General features: G+C 43.7%; 1 protein-coding gene across 1 annotated transcript in view; it reads right to left on the bottom strand.

Annotated features, from left to right (window-relative positions):
* LOC126985267 (uncharacterized) overlaps positions 1 to 15,302 on the bottom strand; it is a 37,428-nt gene that overhangs the window by 21,027 nt on the left and 1,099 nt on the right. The window lies entirely within an intron of this gene.

The raw sequence follows: 15,302 nt of genomic DNA, 5'->3' as shown, positions 1-15,302 counted from the left end.
GTAAATGAATAAGACAAGAAAAATAAAGGAGAAAAAAAAAGAGGAAGAGGAAAAAGAGGAAGAAGAAGAAGAGGAAGAAGAAGAAACATTAAAATTATCGAACTATGAAATTACCAGAAGACTTTACCTCCTCCTCCTCCTCCTCCTCCTCTTCCTCTTCCTCCTCCTCCTTATCTCCCGTCATCTCTCCATTGAGCCTCCGGTAGTAACGAACTTTGGAGGAGAGAATGATTAATGGAGGGAAGAAAGGAGGGAGGGAAGGAGGGAAGGAAGGAGGGAGGGAAGGAAGGAAGGAAGGAGGGGAGGGAAGGAGAGGAAGGAAGGAAGGGAAGGGAGGGAAGGATCATTGGTCATATATGTGCTTTTCGTCTCTCTCTCTCTCTCTCTCTCTCTCTCTCTCTCTCTCTCTCTCTCTCTCTCTCTCTCTCTCTCTCTAATGTTTTTTTTCTACTGTTCCTTCGTTTCATTTTCTTTCTTTTCTTAATTCCTTTTGTTTTTCTTTCTTACATCTCTCTCTCTCTCTCTCTCTCTCTCTCTCTCTCTCTCTCTCTCTCTCTCTCTCTCTCTCTCTCTCTCTCTCTCTAATATTTCTTTTTTCTTTCTTATTTTCTTTCTTTTCTTACATCTCTCTCTCTCTCTCTCTCTCTCTCTCTCTCTCTCTCTCTCTCTCTCTCATATTTCTTTTTTCTTTCTTATTTTCTTTCTTTAAATACATCTCTCTCTCTCTCTCTCTCTCTCTCTCTCTCTCTCTCTCTCTCTCTCTCTCTCTCTCTCTCTCTCTCTCTCTCTCTTGCTGGTCAGGGTCAAACCACTTCCACTTTCACGACAGCTGGACTCCCCCCTCCCCCCTCTTCCTGACCCCCCATGGCAAAGACTGGACACTGCCCCCCCGCCCCCCTCTCTTGACCCCCTCACCTTCTCCCCTCTCTCTCCCTCTTTTCTTCTTCCCTTTCTTTCTCTTCCATTTCTTTACTCCTCTCTCTCTCTCTCTCTCTCTCTCTCTCTCTCTCTCTCTCTCTCTCTCTCTCTCTCTCTCTCTCGCTTTCCTTTCCTTTAGTCTCCCTTTCTTTCTCCTCCCTTTTCCTTCCATTCTCTTTCCCTCCCTTCTCTATCTCCTTCTCTTATTTTTCCCTTCCCATTCTCTCCCTTAATTCTCCCTTCCTCTCCCTTTCCTTACTTCCTTCCCCTCCTCTTCCCTCCCTTTCTTCTCCTTCTCCTTTCCCTCCCTTTCCTTACCTCCCTATCTATATCCACGTTCTCATTTATCTCCCTTCACCTTCTCCTCCCTTTCTTCTCCCTTTCCTTACCTCCCTATCTTACGTTCACCCTTTCCTCCCTTTATATTCTGTCCACATTTCTTCCTCCTCCTCCTCCTCCTTCTTCTTCTTCTTCTTCTTCTTGTTTTCTTATCTATTTTCTCCTCTTCTTTTCTTCTCCTCTTCTACTTTCAATTTTCTTCCTCTTTCTTATTCTTTCTGTTTAATCATCTTGCTTATCTTCCTTTCTTTCTTCTCTTCTCCTCCTTTTTTTCATATCTTTGCTTGTAACTCAATCATTTTTTCTTTTCCTCTTTTATTTTCTACTTTCAATTCTCTTCCTCTTCCTTTTCTCTCTTCCTCTTTCTTCTTCTCACTGTTGTTTTCCTCTTTGTCTTCTTCCTTTCTTTTTTTAACTCTTCTGTTTTGTTCCATTTATCTCCTTTCTTCTCTGTTCCTCCTCCTCTTTCTTCCTCTCCTCCTATATATATTAATTTTCCTCCTCATCTTCTTCCTTCCTTTTCCTCCTCCTCTTCCTCTCCTTATTCTCCTCCTCCTCCTCCTCTTCCCTATAACATCTGCTTCCCTGCATTCTCTTCCTCTCTCACCCCCTTTCCTCCTCCTCCTCCTCCTTCTCCTTATCTTCCTTCCTCTCTCACACCTGCTCCCCCCTCCCCCCTTCTTCCCCTCACCTGCCGGACGCAACCCCCCCCCCTCTCTCTCCCTCTGATGATTCACTTAAGGGGTCCACTTTTGGCATTCGAAGCTTCGTTTAAAGGTTCCAAGCCTATAATATTGATAAGGAGAGAGAGTCAAGCATCCCCCCCGCCCCCCCTAGACTCCACCCCTCTCCCTCTCACTCTTCCTTCATTCCACACATCTCTCCACCTCCTCCTCCTCCACCTCCACCTCCACCTGTTTGACCAGCCAGGTGCAAAAACTGGTTAGGTATTTACAGCCTCAACGCAATAGTGATAATAATAATAATAATAATAATAATAATAATAATAATAATAATAATAATAATAATAATAAAAGTAATTCTCCCCTCTCTCCCTTTCTTTCTCCTCTCCCTTTTCTCTCTCCCCCTTTCTTTCTCCTCCATTTCCTTACTCCTCTCCTTTTCCTCTCTCCCTCTCTCTCCCTTTCCTTTCCTTCAGTCTCCCTTTCTCTTCCATTTCTACTACTACTACTACCACTACCACTACTACTATTACTACTACTACTACTACTACAATTACTACTACAATGGTTTCTTCGTTTCAGGTCAATACTGTTTCTTCTTTCCTCAATGTTCCCTAATGCAAGAGATCGAAGGAAACAGGATGCATAAAACGATAATTATTTGGTGATGTGTGTGTGTGTGTGTGTGTGTGTGTGTGTGTGTGTGTATGTGTGTGTGTGTGTGTGTGGAGGGGTGAGGGAGGGCCACTGAACTCTTGTGACACTGCCCTTAGCAACTTGTAGTCTCTCTCTCTCTCTCTCTCTCTCTCTCTCTCTCTCTCTCTCTCTCTCTCTCTGGCTGTGTGTGTGTGTGTGTGTTTGTATGTGTTCTACTTTCCCATCTATCCATTCACCTCTATATAAAAAAGTAAAAAAAGAAAAAGGTAAAATAAAACAAGTATAAAGGTCTTAACTCTAAATCTGATCCGCATTCAATCCTCTTCAGTGACAACCTCCATCCCCTTCACTGTTTTAAGATCCGATCCTCCTTCAGTAGTATTCAATTCTCTTATAGTGGTGTTCAATCCCCTTCAATGGTTTCTCTTTGCCGCCGCCTCCGCCGCCGCGCCCGAAAGGGATTAAGAAATACAGAGAGATTGAAAGTTCAAGTTCACGACGCAAGTTACCAAATAGAGGCAAAGATTTAACTCTCTCTCTCTCTCTCTCTCTCTCTCTCTCTCTCTCTCTCTCTCTCTCTCTCTCTCTCTCTCTCTCTTCATTTTGAGACGGATTCTGGACGTGACTTTGAGGCCCTTTCTTTTATTCGAGAGAGAGAGAGAGAGAGAGAGAGAGAGAGGTGCCCTTGAACTCATAACTTCCTCCTCTCCAATCCCCTATCCACCTCCTCCTCCTCTTCTTCCCCAATCCTCCTCCCCTCCCCCTTGCTAGCGGTCACTTCCCCAAAACTCATAAAACACCATCAAACTCCGGCTCCCCACTTCCTTTCCCCCACCGAAGAAGAGCCAGGAAGAGGAGGAGGAGGAAGAGGATGACTAGGAGGATGAGACCCGCCAAAACCGCTCCCGCCGCCACTACCACCAGTCCACCACAACCACTCTTCCACCGAGGGCCCCAAACGCTTTTTACAGCAGCCCCGAGCGTTCAGTTAAGGTCTCTAGCGGTCCGCCGATGTCTGGCAACTCTCCTACCCTGATGACCCTTCCTTGGCCGACTGGCGCGCGATCTATCCCCATGTGGGAGGCCGAGTAAATAAGGCGTGGTACTGAATTACCCCTCCGTCTTATGCCAAGGTGTTAAGAGCGCTGGAGAAACTTACAAGGTGAAGGAAAAGGAGAAGAAAAGGGAAATGGCTGTTGACTGGCATCGCGCGAGGGTCATTTTCTTCAATATATCGGCGCCTAAGAAGAACATCCATTTGATAAGGCTTTCGTATAGGAGTTTCGTAAGTGTTATGAGCGCCTGGAGAAACTTACAAGGTGAAGGAAAAGGAGAAGAAAAGGGAAATGGCTGTTGACTGGCATCGCGCGAGGGTCATTTTCTTCAATATATCGGCGCCTAAGAACATCCATTTGATAAGGCTTTCGTATGGGAGTTTCGTAAGTGTTATGAGCGCCTGGAGAAACTGTTACAAGGCCCAGGATGAAGAAAAAGGAGAAGAAAAGGGAAAAGGCGTTTGACTGGCATCACGGAAGGGTCATTTTTCTTCAATATATCGGCGCCTACGAACATCCATTTGACTAGGCTTTCGTATGGGAGTTTCGTAAGTGTTATGAGCGCTGGAGAAACTGTTACAAGGCCCAGGATGAAGAAAAAGGAGAAGAAATGGGAAATGGCTGTTGACGGCATCGCGCGAGGGTCATTTTCTTCAATATATCGGCGCCTACGAACATCCATTTGACTAGGCTTTCGTATAGGAGTTTCGTAAGTGTTATGAGCGCCTGGAGAAACTTACAAGGTGAAGGAAAAGGAGAAGAAAAGGGAAATGGCTGTTGACTAGCATCGCGCGAGGGTCATTTTCTTCAATATATCGGCGCCTACGAACATCCATTTGACTAGGCTTTCGTATAGGAGTTTCGTAAGTGTTATGAGCGCCTGGAGAAACTGTTGCAAGGCCCAGGATGAAGAAAAAGGAGAAGAAAAGGGAAATGGCTGTTGACTAGCATCGCGCGAGGGTCATTTTCTTCAATATATCGGCGCCTACGAACATCCATTTGACTAGGCTTTCGTATGGGAGTTTCGTAAGTGTTATGAGCGCCTGGAGAAACTTACAAGGTGAAGGAAAAGGAGAAGAAAAGGGAAATGGCTGTTGACTGGCATCGCGCGAGGGTCATTTTCTTCAATATATTGGCGCCTACGAACATCCATTTGACTAGGCTTTCGTATAGGAGTTTCGTAAGTGTTATGAGCGCCTGGAGAAACTTACAAGGTGAAGGAAAAGGAGAAGAAAAGGGAAATGGCTGTTGACTGGCATCGCGCGAGGGTCATTTTCTTCAATATATAGGCGCCTACGAACATCCATTTGACTAGGCTTTCGTATAGGAGTTTCGTAAGTGTTATGAGCGCCTGGAGAAACTGTTACAAGGTCCAGGTTGAAGAAAAAGGAGAAGAAAAGGGAAATGGCGTGTGACTGGCATCGCGCGAGGGTCATTTTCTTCAATATATCGGCGCCTACGAACATCCATTTGACTAGGCTTTCGTATAGGAGTTTCGTAAGTGTTAAGAGCGCTAGAGAAACTTACAAGGTGAAGGAAAAGGAGAAGAAAAGGGAAATGGCTGTTGACTGGCATCGCGCGAGGGTCATTTTCTTCAATATATCGGCGCCTAAGAAGAACATCCATTTGATAAGGCTTTCGTATGGGAGTTTCGTAAGTGTTATGAGCGCCTGGAGAAACTTACAAGGTGAAGGAAAAGGAGAAGAAAAGGGAAATGGCTGTTGACTGGCATCGCGCGAGGGTCATTTTCTTCAATATATTGGCGCCTACGAACATCCATTTGACTAGGCTTTCGTATAGGAGTTTCGTAAGTGTTATGAGCGCCTGGAGAAACTTACAAGGTGAAGGAAAAGGAGAAGAAAAGGGAAATGGCTGTTGACTTGCATCGCTCGTGGGTCATTTTCTTCAATATATCGGCGCCTACGAACATCCATTTGACTAGGCTTTCGTATAGGAGTTTCGTAAGTGTTATGAGCGCCTGGAGAAACTGTTACAAGGCCCAGGATGAAGAAAAAGGAGAAGAAAAGGGAAATGGCTGTTGACGGCATCGCGCGAGGGTCATTTTCTTCAATATATCGGCGCCTAAGAAGAACATCCATTTGATAAGGCTTTCGTATAGGAGTTTCGTAAGTGTTATGAGCGCCTGGAGAAACTGTTACAAGGCCCAGGATGAAGAAAAAGGAGAAGAAAAGGGAAATGGCTGTTGACGGCATCGCGCGAGGGTCATTTTCTTCAATATATCGGCGCCTACGAACATCCATTTGACTAGGCTTTCGTATAGGAGTTTCGTAAGTGTTATGAGCGCCTGGAGAAACTTACAAGGTGAAGGAAAAGGAGAAGAAAAGGGAAATGGCTGTTGACTAGCATCGCGCGAGGGTCATTTTCTTCAATATATCGGCGCCTACGAACATCCATTTGACTAGGCTTTCGTATAGGAGTTTCGTAAGTGTTATGAGCGCCTGGAGAAACTTACAAGGTGAAGGAAAAGGAGAAGAAAAGGGAAATGGCTGTTGACTGGCATCGCGCGAGGGTCATTTTCTTCAATATATCGGCGCCTACGAACATCCATTTGACTAGGCTTTCGTATGGGAGTTTCGTAAGTGTTATGAGCGCCTGGAGAAACTTACAAGGTGAAGGAAAAGGAGAAGAAAAGGGAAATGGCTGTTGACTGGCATCGCGCGAGGGTCATTTTCTTCATTATATCGGCGCCTAAGAAGAACATCCATTTGATAAGGCTTTCGTATGGGAGTTTCGTAAGTGTTATGAGCGCTGGAGAAACTGTTACAAGGCCCAGGATGAAGAAAAAGGAGAAGAAAAGGGAAATGGCTGTTGACTGGCATCGCGGAAGGGTCATTTTTCTTCAATATATCGGCGCCTACGAACATCCATTTGACTAGGCTTTCGTATAGGAGTTTCGTAAGTGTTATGAGCGCCTGAAGAAACTGTTACAAGGCCCAGGATGAAGAAAAAGGAGAAGAAAAGGAAAATGGCGTTTGACTGGCATCGCGGAAGGGTCATTTTCTTCAATATATCGGCGCCTACGAACATCCATTTGACTAGGCTTTCGTATAGGAGTTTCGTAAGTGTTATGAGCGCCTGAAGAAACTGTTACAAGGCCCAGGATGAAGAAAAAGGAGAAGAAAAGGAAAATGGCGTTTGACTGGCATCGCGGAAGGGTCATTTTTCTTCAATATATCGGCGCCTACGAACATCCATTTGACTAGGCTTTCGTATAGGAGTTTTGTAAGTGTTATGAGCGACTGGAGAAACTGTAACAATGTCCTGAGGAGGGAGAAAAGGCGACAAAAAAAGGAAAAATTACGTTTGACTGGCATCCCGCGAGCCGAGAGTGAGATAGGGTCATTCTTAAACATTTAACTAGGCTTTCGTAGGAGTTCAGGGCATTTCCAGGGGTAGTCTCATGACCCTGGCGGTAGTTTGACCCCTCTTCTGTACCGTGAACCTGACGAAACACACACTTGACAGGGCTTTCATAGGAGTTCAGGGCATTTCCAGGAGTAGTCTCATGACCCTGGTGGTAGTTTGACCCCTCTTCTGTACCGTGAAGCTAAAGAAACACACACTTGACAGGGCTTTCATAGGAGTTCAGGGCATTTCCAGTAGTTTCATGACCCTGGTGGTAGTTTGACCCCTCTTCTGTACCGTGAAGCTAAAGAAACACACACTTGACAAGGCTTTCATAGGAGTTCAGGGCATTTCCAGGAGTAGTCTCATGACCCTGGAGGTAGTTTGACCCTTCCTCTGTACCGTGAAGCTAAAGAAACACACACTTGACAGGGCTTTCATAGGAGTTCAGGGCATTTCCACGGGTAGTCTCATGACCCTGGAGGTAGTTTAACCCTTCCTCTGTACCATGAACCTGACAAAACACTCATTAGAACCCGGGTGATCTCATTTTTAGCTTCAGGAAATGGATGATGTGATGTGAGTGGGTGGCAGCGTCTAAATCCACGAGTTTCATGACCCTGGCGGTAGTTTAACCCTTCTTCTGTACCGTGAACCTGACAAAACACTCATTACAACCCGGGTGATCACATTTTCGGCTTCTGGAAATGGGTGATGTGAGAGAAAAGTGAAGAATGAAAAGAAGAAAAGGGAAAAGAAGAAAATGAAGGGAAGAGGTGAAGGGAAGGGTGCCGGGTGATCTCATTTTCGGCTTCTGGAAATGGGTGAAAAGTGAAGAAAAGGGAAAAGAAGAAAAGATGAAAGAAGAAAATGAAGGGAAGGGGGAAAGTGAGGGCTGCCAGCGTCTGAAAATCCCATCCCAACCAAAGCCAACCTCCTGAAACCGGTCTTGGGTAGTGGTCCCTCAACCCATAGATTCTGCCAGATGTGATCCCGTGCCTCAGATGCCACAACGGTGCCTTCCAGATGCCCAACGGTGCCCTTAGGCTAACAAGAGGTGTGGCGGGGGAATACATATGAGGAGATACGGGAAGGGAGTGAGATCGTCTTTGGAGGGTCAAGTTTGTGAGTGAATGGCTGGGAAGGGGAAGCTGCCGAGAGAGAGAGAGAGAGAGGTGGATAGCGTATGTATAAAAAGGAGAAGGAAAAGAAAGAGGTAAATAAGGAAGGAACAGACGGAGGAAGAAAAGGAGAGGAAGAGAGAGAGAGAGAGAGAGAGAGAGAGAGAGAGAGAGAGAGAGAGAGAGAGAGAGAGAGAGAGAGAGAGAGAGAGACGTTTTCATATGACGGGAAACTGTTAGCCGTTGGAAAGGGAGGGAGGGAGGGAGGAAGAGGGGGTGGGGGGGGGGCAGGAAGGCGGGAATGGAAGGGAGGAAGAGGAGGAGGAGGAGGAGAGGGGGCCGGGAAGGGGGGGAGGAGGAAGAGGAGGAGGAGGAGGAGGAGGAGGTAGGACAGCATGACAGCCCTCTACCCCACCCCACACACACACACACACACTCCATCAACACACACACACACACACACACATGGCCAACAGCTGGTCATGTGTTGCTTGGATCCAATTTCGCTGTCTTGCGCTGATACACTTCCTGTTTGTTGAATTATATCCTTTTAAACTCCCTACTTCCTTCCTAATTCCCTTACCTTCCTTTATTTTACTTTATTTTCTTCTCCTTTTTTGTTATTTCTTCCTCCTCCCCTTCCTTGTTTTTCTTCTCTTCTTCTCTTCCCTTGTTCTTATTCTCTCATTCTCTCTTCTTTCCCTTCCCTTCCTTTCTCCTTTGCCTTCTGTATCTCGTTTTTCTCCTTCTTTTCTTCCCTTCCTTTACTTTCTCACTCTCTCTCTTTCTCTTAATCTTCTTTCTCATTCTCTTTCCTTCCTCTCTTTGTTTCTCTCATTCTCCTTTCCCATCTTTATCCCTTCCCTTCCTCCTCCTCTCTCTCTTAAATACTTCGTTACATATTAGACAATGTTTATTTATACACACACACACACACACACACACACTCGCTACAACCAGGCTTCAGACTTCTCACATTTCCCTTCTTCGCTCTGTTTAATCCCTCTCCCCTCCTCGTCTTATGTTCTCTCTCTCTCTCTCTCTCTCTTTCACACAACCTTCACAATGCTGTATCTCAAGCGTGACAGGTGTTGGATAGTCATGCAGGTTAGGCAATTGTATTTTTTGGTTATCGTACATCTGGCTTGTTTTTGTTTTGGGTATATCCAGTTTCTTTGTCTAAGTTATCTCATTCATTCTCTTTTGTTTTGCGTGTAAAATATTTCTTATCTTATATATTTTGACTTTCTTTTCTTTTTCTTCCTTCTTTTTATTTCTTAATTTCTTTTGTCTCTTCCTTCTTTTCATTTCTTAATTTCTTTTCTTTCTTCTTGCTATCTGTTAACTTTTTTTCTTTTCCTTGTCCACTTCCTTTCTTTATCTAAATTATCTCATTCATTCTTTCTTCCTTCTTTCCATTTGTTAACTTCCTTTTCTCTTCCCTATTCACTTTCTTTATCTAAATTATCTCATTCATTATCTTTCCTTTGACTATGTTCCTTATCTTACATTTCTTGATTTCTTTCCTTTCTTCCTTCTTTCTATCTGTAATCTTCTTTTATTTTCCCTATCCACTTTTTCTTTATCTATATTATCTCATTCATTCTCTTTCTTTCTCATCTTCCATTTCTTAATTTCTTTTCTTTCTTTCGTAATGTCTTTGCCTCTCCAGCATTTTTTATTTCCTTTTCTAAAATATCTCATTCGTTCTCTCCCTTTTGACTGTAATATATTCCTAATCTTCCATCTGTTCTTTCCCTTCCTCTCCTTTCTCATTCTTCATCCTGTCCTTTCCTTGCTCATTCTCCTTATTTCCTCTCTGTCTCTCTCTCTTATTCTTCTTTCCCCTCCTTTTCTATCCCTTCCCTTCGTTTCTCATTCTTATCCTGACCCTTCCTTTCTCTGTCTCTCTCCTATTCTTCTTTCCCCTCCTTTTCTATCCCTTCGTTTCTCATTCTTATCCTGTCCCTTCCTTTCTCTCTCCGTCTCTCTCTCTCTTTCCTATCCTTCTTTCCCCTTCCCTCCTTTTCCTTCCTCATTCTTATCCATTCCCTTACTTTCTCATTGCTTCAAATTAACTTCTCCCCCTCCTGTCGCCCCCTCCTCGCCCTGGTAACCCTCTGACAGGTCCTGGTAGGGGTTTGAATATCTCGTGGGGTTACCAAGAGCTCGCCATCACCACCACAGAGGTTGGGTAGGAGGATGCGAGGTGTGTCAAGGCCGTTCTGTTCATGCTCTTGCTCAAGGAACCCCCCCACACAACACCTTTCAGCATAGGACATGGCATTATAGGCAGTTGAATGATGTTACGGTGTTAGTATTTTCATATATATACACACACACGAGCACGCATAATCATACATATCTTTTTCTTCTTCTGTTCCTTCCATATTTTCCTCCTTTTTTTTCTTTTCCTTCTCCTTTTTATAACATGCTGTCCACCTTTCTCCCCCCCCCCCCTCTCTCTCTCTATCCCCACTTCCTTCAACTTAATATTAACTAGAGTAGAAATGCAAAGTTTTGGAGACATCTGATTAATGTAGATTCACTTAGGTCAATGGACAGATCACCTAGTCTGGATCATGGGGTCTGTGTGGTCTGAATTTCTATGTAAATCTATGTTAATCTCTCTTATTTTTTTCTTCTATATTACTTTCTTTATGGTTAAGATCTCTCTCTCCCTCTCTTATTTTTTTCTTTTTCTTCAATATTTCTTTATGGTTAAGATTCTCTCTCTCTCTCTCTCTCTCTCTCTCTCTCTCTCTCTCTCTCTCTCTCTCTCTCTCTCTCTGTTATTTTTTTCTTTTTCTTCTATATTACTTTACGGTTAAGATCTCTCTCTCTCTCTCTCTCTCTCTCTCTCTCTCTCTCTCTCTCTCTCTCTCTCTCTCAGAACAGGATGCAATATATATTTTTTCCTGCTTCCTTAAATGGCTTCCTTCCTCGTCTTGGGGTCTTTGTGAGGACAGTATCAGCTTGCCAAGGCGAGGGATGCGTGGGAAACTAAAAAAAACACACAAAAAAAACACATCTGGTCTGTTTGTTTACTTCATTTCATTCATTCCCCAAGGCTGGACTCTCACTGGGTTCATCTTTTTCTACATTATTCATTCCTCGTGGTGATTCTCGGATTATTGGTTGGTTTTATAACACTATCGCTTCTCACATTAACAATTTCTAAAGGTTAAAGAGGAGGTCAGTCGAGGTCTAATGAGTGCTTCCTTAGGTTCATGGTACAGAGGAAGGGTCAAACTAACACCAGGGTCATAAAACTACTTCTGGAAATGCTCACAACTCCTACGAAAGCCTTGTCAAATGTGTGTTTCTTTAGGTTCATGGTACAGAGGAAGGGTCAAACTAACACCAGGGTCATAAAACTACTTCTGGAAATGCTCACAACTCCTACGAAAGCCTTGTCAAATGTGTGTTTCTTTAGGTTCACGGTACAGAGGAAGGGTCAAACTAACACCAGGGTCATAAAACTACTTCTGGAAATGCTCACAACTCCTACGAGAGCCTTGTCAGATATGTGTTTCTTTAGGTTCACGGTACAAAGGCTCAAACTATCACCAAGGTCATAAAACTACTTCTGGAAATGCTCACAACTCCTACGAAAGCCTTGTCAAATATGTGTTTCTTTAGGTTCATGGTACAGAGGAAGGGTCAAACTAACATCAGGGTCAAACAACTACTTATGGAAATGCTCACAACTCCTACGAAAGCCTTGTCAAATATGTTTCTTTAGGTTCACGGTACAAAGGGTCAAACTAACACCAGGGTCATAAAACTACTTCTGGAAATGCTCACAACTCCTACGAAAGCCTTGTCAAATGTGTTTCTTTAGGTTCACGGTACAAAGGGTCAAACTAACGCCAGGGTCATAAAACTACTTCTGGAAATGCTCACAACTCCTACGAAAGCCTTGTCAAATGTGTGTTTCTTTAGGTTCACGGTACAGAGGAAGGCTCAAACTAACACCAGGGTCATAAAACTACTACTGGAAATGCTCACAACTCCTACGAAAGCCTTGTCAAATATGTGTTCCTTTAGGTTCACGGTACAGAGGAAGGGTCAAACTAACACCAGGGTCATACAACTACTTCTGGAAATGCTCACAACTCCTACGAAAGCCTTGTCAAATGTGTGTTTCTTTAGCTTCACGGTACAGAGGAAGGGTCAAACTAACACCAGGGTCATAAAACTAGTTCTGGAAATGCTCACAACTCCTACGAAAGCCTTGTCAAATGTGTTTCTTTAGCTTCACGGTACAGAGGAAGGGTCAAACTAACACCAGGGTCATACAACTACTTCTGGAAATGCTCACAACTCCTACGAAAGCCTTGTCAAATATGTGTTTCTTTAGCTTCACGGTACAAAGGGTCAAACTAACACCAGGGTCATAAAACTACTTCTGGAAATGCTCACAACTCCTACGAAAGCCTTGTCAAATATGTGTTTCTTTAGGTTCACGGTACAAAGGGTCAAACTAACACCAGGGTCATAAAACTACTTCTGGAAATGCTCACAACTCCTACGAAAGCCTTGTCAAATATGTGTTTCTTTAGCTTCACGGTACAGAGGAAGGCTCAAACTAACACCAGGGTCATAAAACTACTACTGGAAATGCTCACAACTCCTACGAAAGCCTTGTCAAATATGTGTTTCTTTAGGTTCACAGTACAGAGGAAGGGTCAAACTAACACCAGGGTCATGAAACTACTACTGGAAATGCTCACAACTCCTACGAAAGCCTTGTCAAATGTGTTTCTTTAGGTTCACGGTACAGAGGAAGGGTCAAACTAACACCAGGGTCATACAACTACTTCTGGAAATGCCCACAACTCCTACGAAAGCCTTGTCAAATATGTTTCTTTAGCTTCACGGTACAGAGGAAGGGTCAAACTAACACCAGGGTCATACAACTACTTCTGGAAATGCTCACAACTCCTACGAAAGCCTTGTCAAATATGTGTTTCTTTAGGTTCACGGTACAGAGGAAGGGTCAAACTAACACCAGGGTCATAAAACTACTTCTGGAAATGCTCACAACTCCTACGAAAGCCTTGTCAAATATGTGTTTCTTTAGCTTCACGGTACAAAGGGTCAAACTAACACCAGGGTCATACAACTACTTATGGAAATGCTCACAACTCCTACGAAAGCCTTGTCAAATATGTGTTTCTTTAGGTTCACGGTACAGAGGAAGGGTCAAACTAACACCAGGGTCATAAAACTACTTCTGGAAATGCTCACAACTCCTACGAAAGCCTTGTCAAATGTGTGTTTCTTTAGCTTCACGGTACAAAGGCTCAAACTAACACCGGGGTCATAAAACTACTACTGGAAATGCTCACAACTCCTACGAAAGCCTTGTCAAATATGTTTCTTTAGCTTCACGGTACAGAGGAAGGCTCAAACTAACACCAGGGTCATAAAACTACTTCTGGAAATGCTCACAACTCCTACGAAAGCCTTGTCAAATATGTTTCTTTAGCTTCACGGTACAGAGGAAGGCTCAAACTAACACCAGGGTCATAAAACTACTACTGGAAATGCTCACAACTCCTACGAAAGCCTTGTCAAATATGTTTCTTTAGCTTCACGGTACAGAGGAAGGGTCAAACTAACACCAGGGTCATACAACTACTTATGGAAATGCTCACAACTCCTACGAAAGCCTTGTCAAATATGTGTTTCTTTAGGTTCACGGTACAGAGGAAGAGTCAAACTAACACCAGGGTCATAAAACTACTTCTGGAAATGCTCACAACTCCTACGAAAGCCTTGTCAAATGTGTGTTTCTTTAGCTTCACGGTACAGAGGAAGGGTCAAACTAACACCAGGGTCATACAACTACTTCTGGAAATGCTCACAACTCCTACGAAAGCCTTGTCAAATATGTGTTTCTTTAGGTTCACGGTACAAAGGGTCAAACTAACACCAGGGTCATAAAACTACTTCTGGAGATGCTCACAACTCCTACGAAAGCCTTGTCAAATATGTTTCTTTAGGTTCACGGTACAGAGGAAGGGTCAAACTAACACCAGGGTCATGAAACTACTTCTGGAAATGCTCACAACTCCTACGAAAGCCTTGTCAAATATGTGTTTCTTTAGCTTCACGGTACAAAGGGTCAAACTAACACCAGGGTCATACAACTACTTCTGGAAATGCTCACAACTCCTACGAAAGCCTTGTCAAATATGTGTTTCTTTAGGTTCATGGTACAGAGGAAGGGTCAAACTAACACCAGGGTCATACAACTACTTCTGGAAATGCTCACAACTCCTACGAAAGCCTTGTCAAATGTGTGTTTCTTTAGCTTCACGGTACAGAGGAAGGGTCAAACTAACACCAGGGTCATAAAACTACTTCTGGAAATGCTCACAACTCCTACGAGAGCCTTGTCAGATATGTGTTTCTTTAGGTTCACGGTACAAAGGCTCAAACTATCACCAGGGTCATAAAACTACTTCTGGAAATGCTCACAACTCCTACGAAAGCCTTGTCAAATATGTGTTTCTTTAGGTTCATGGTACAGAGGAAGGGTCAAACTAACATCAGGGTCATACAACTACTTATGGAAATGCTCACAACTCCTACGAAAGCCTTGTCAAATATGTGTTTCTTTAGGTTCACGGTACAGAGGAAGGGTCAAACTAACACCAGGGTCATAAAACTACTTCTGGAAATGCTCACAACTCCTACGAAAGCCTTGTCAAATATGTTTCTTTAGGTTCACGGTACAAAGGGTCAAACTAACACCAGGGTCATACAACTACTTCTGGAAATGCTCACAACTCCTACGAAAGCCTTGTCAAATATGTATTTCTTTAGGTTCACGGTACAAAGGGTCAAACTAACACCAGGGTCATAAAACTACTTCTGGAAATGCTCACAACTCCTACGAAAGCCTTGTCAAATATGTGTTTCTTTAGGTTCACGGTACAGAGGAAGGCTCAAACTAACACCAGGGTCATAAAACTACTTATGGAAATGCTCACAACTCCTACGAAAGCCTTGTCAAATATGTGTTTCTTTAGCTTCACGGTACAGAGGAAGGGTCAAACTAACACCAGGGTCATACAACTACTTCTGGAAATGCTCACAACTCCTACGAAAGCCTTGTCAAATATGTGTTTCTTTAGGTTCACGGTACAAAG

This window comes from Eriocheir sinensis, chromosome 59 (assembly GCF_024679095.1).
Source record: "Eriocheir sinensis breed Jianghai 21 chromosome 59, ASM2467909v1, whole genome shotgun sequence".
Lineage (NCBI taxonomy): Eukaryota > Metazoa > Arthropoda > Malacostraca > Decapoda > Varunidae > Eriocheir > Eriocheir sinensis.
The sequence above is the reverse complement of the archived record's forward strand: the minus strand, read 5'-3'. Positions and strand labels throughout refer to the sequence as shown.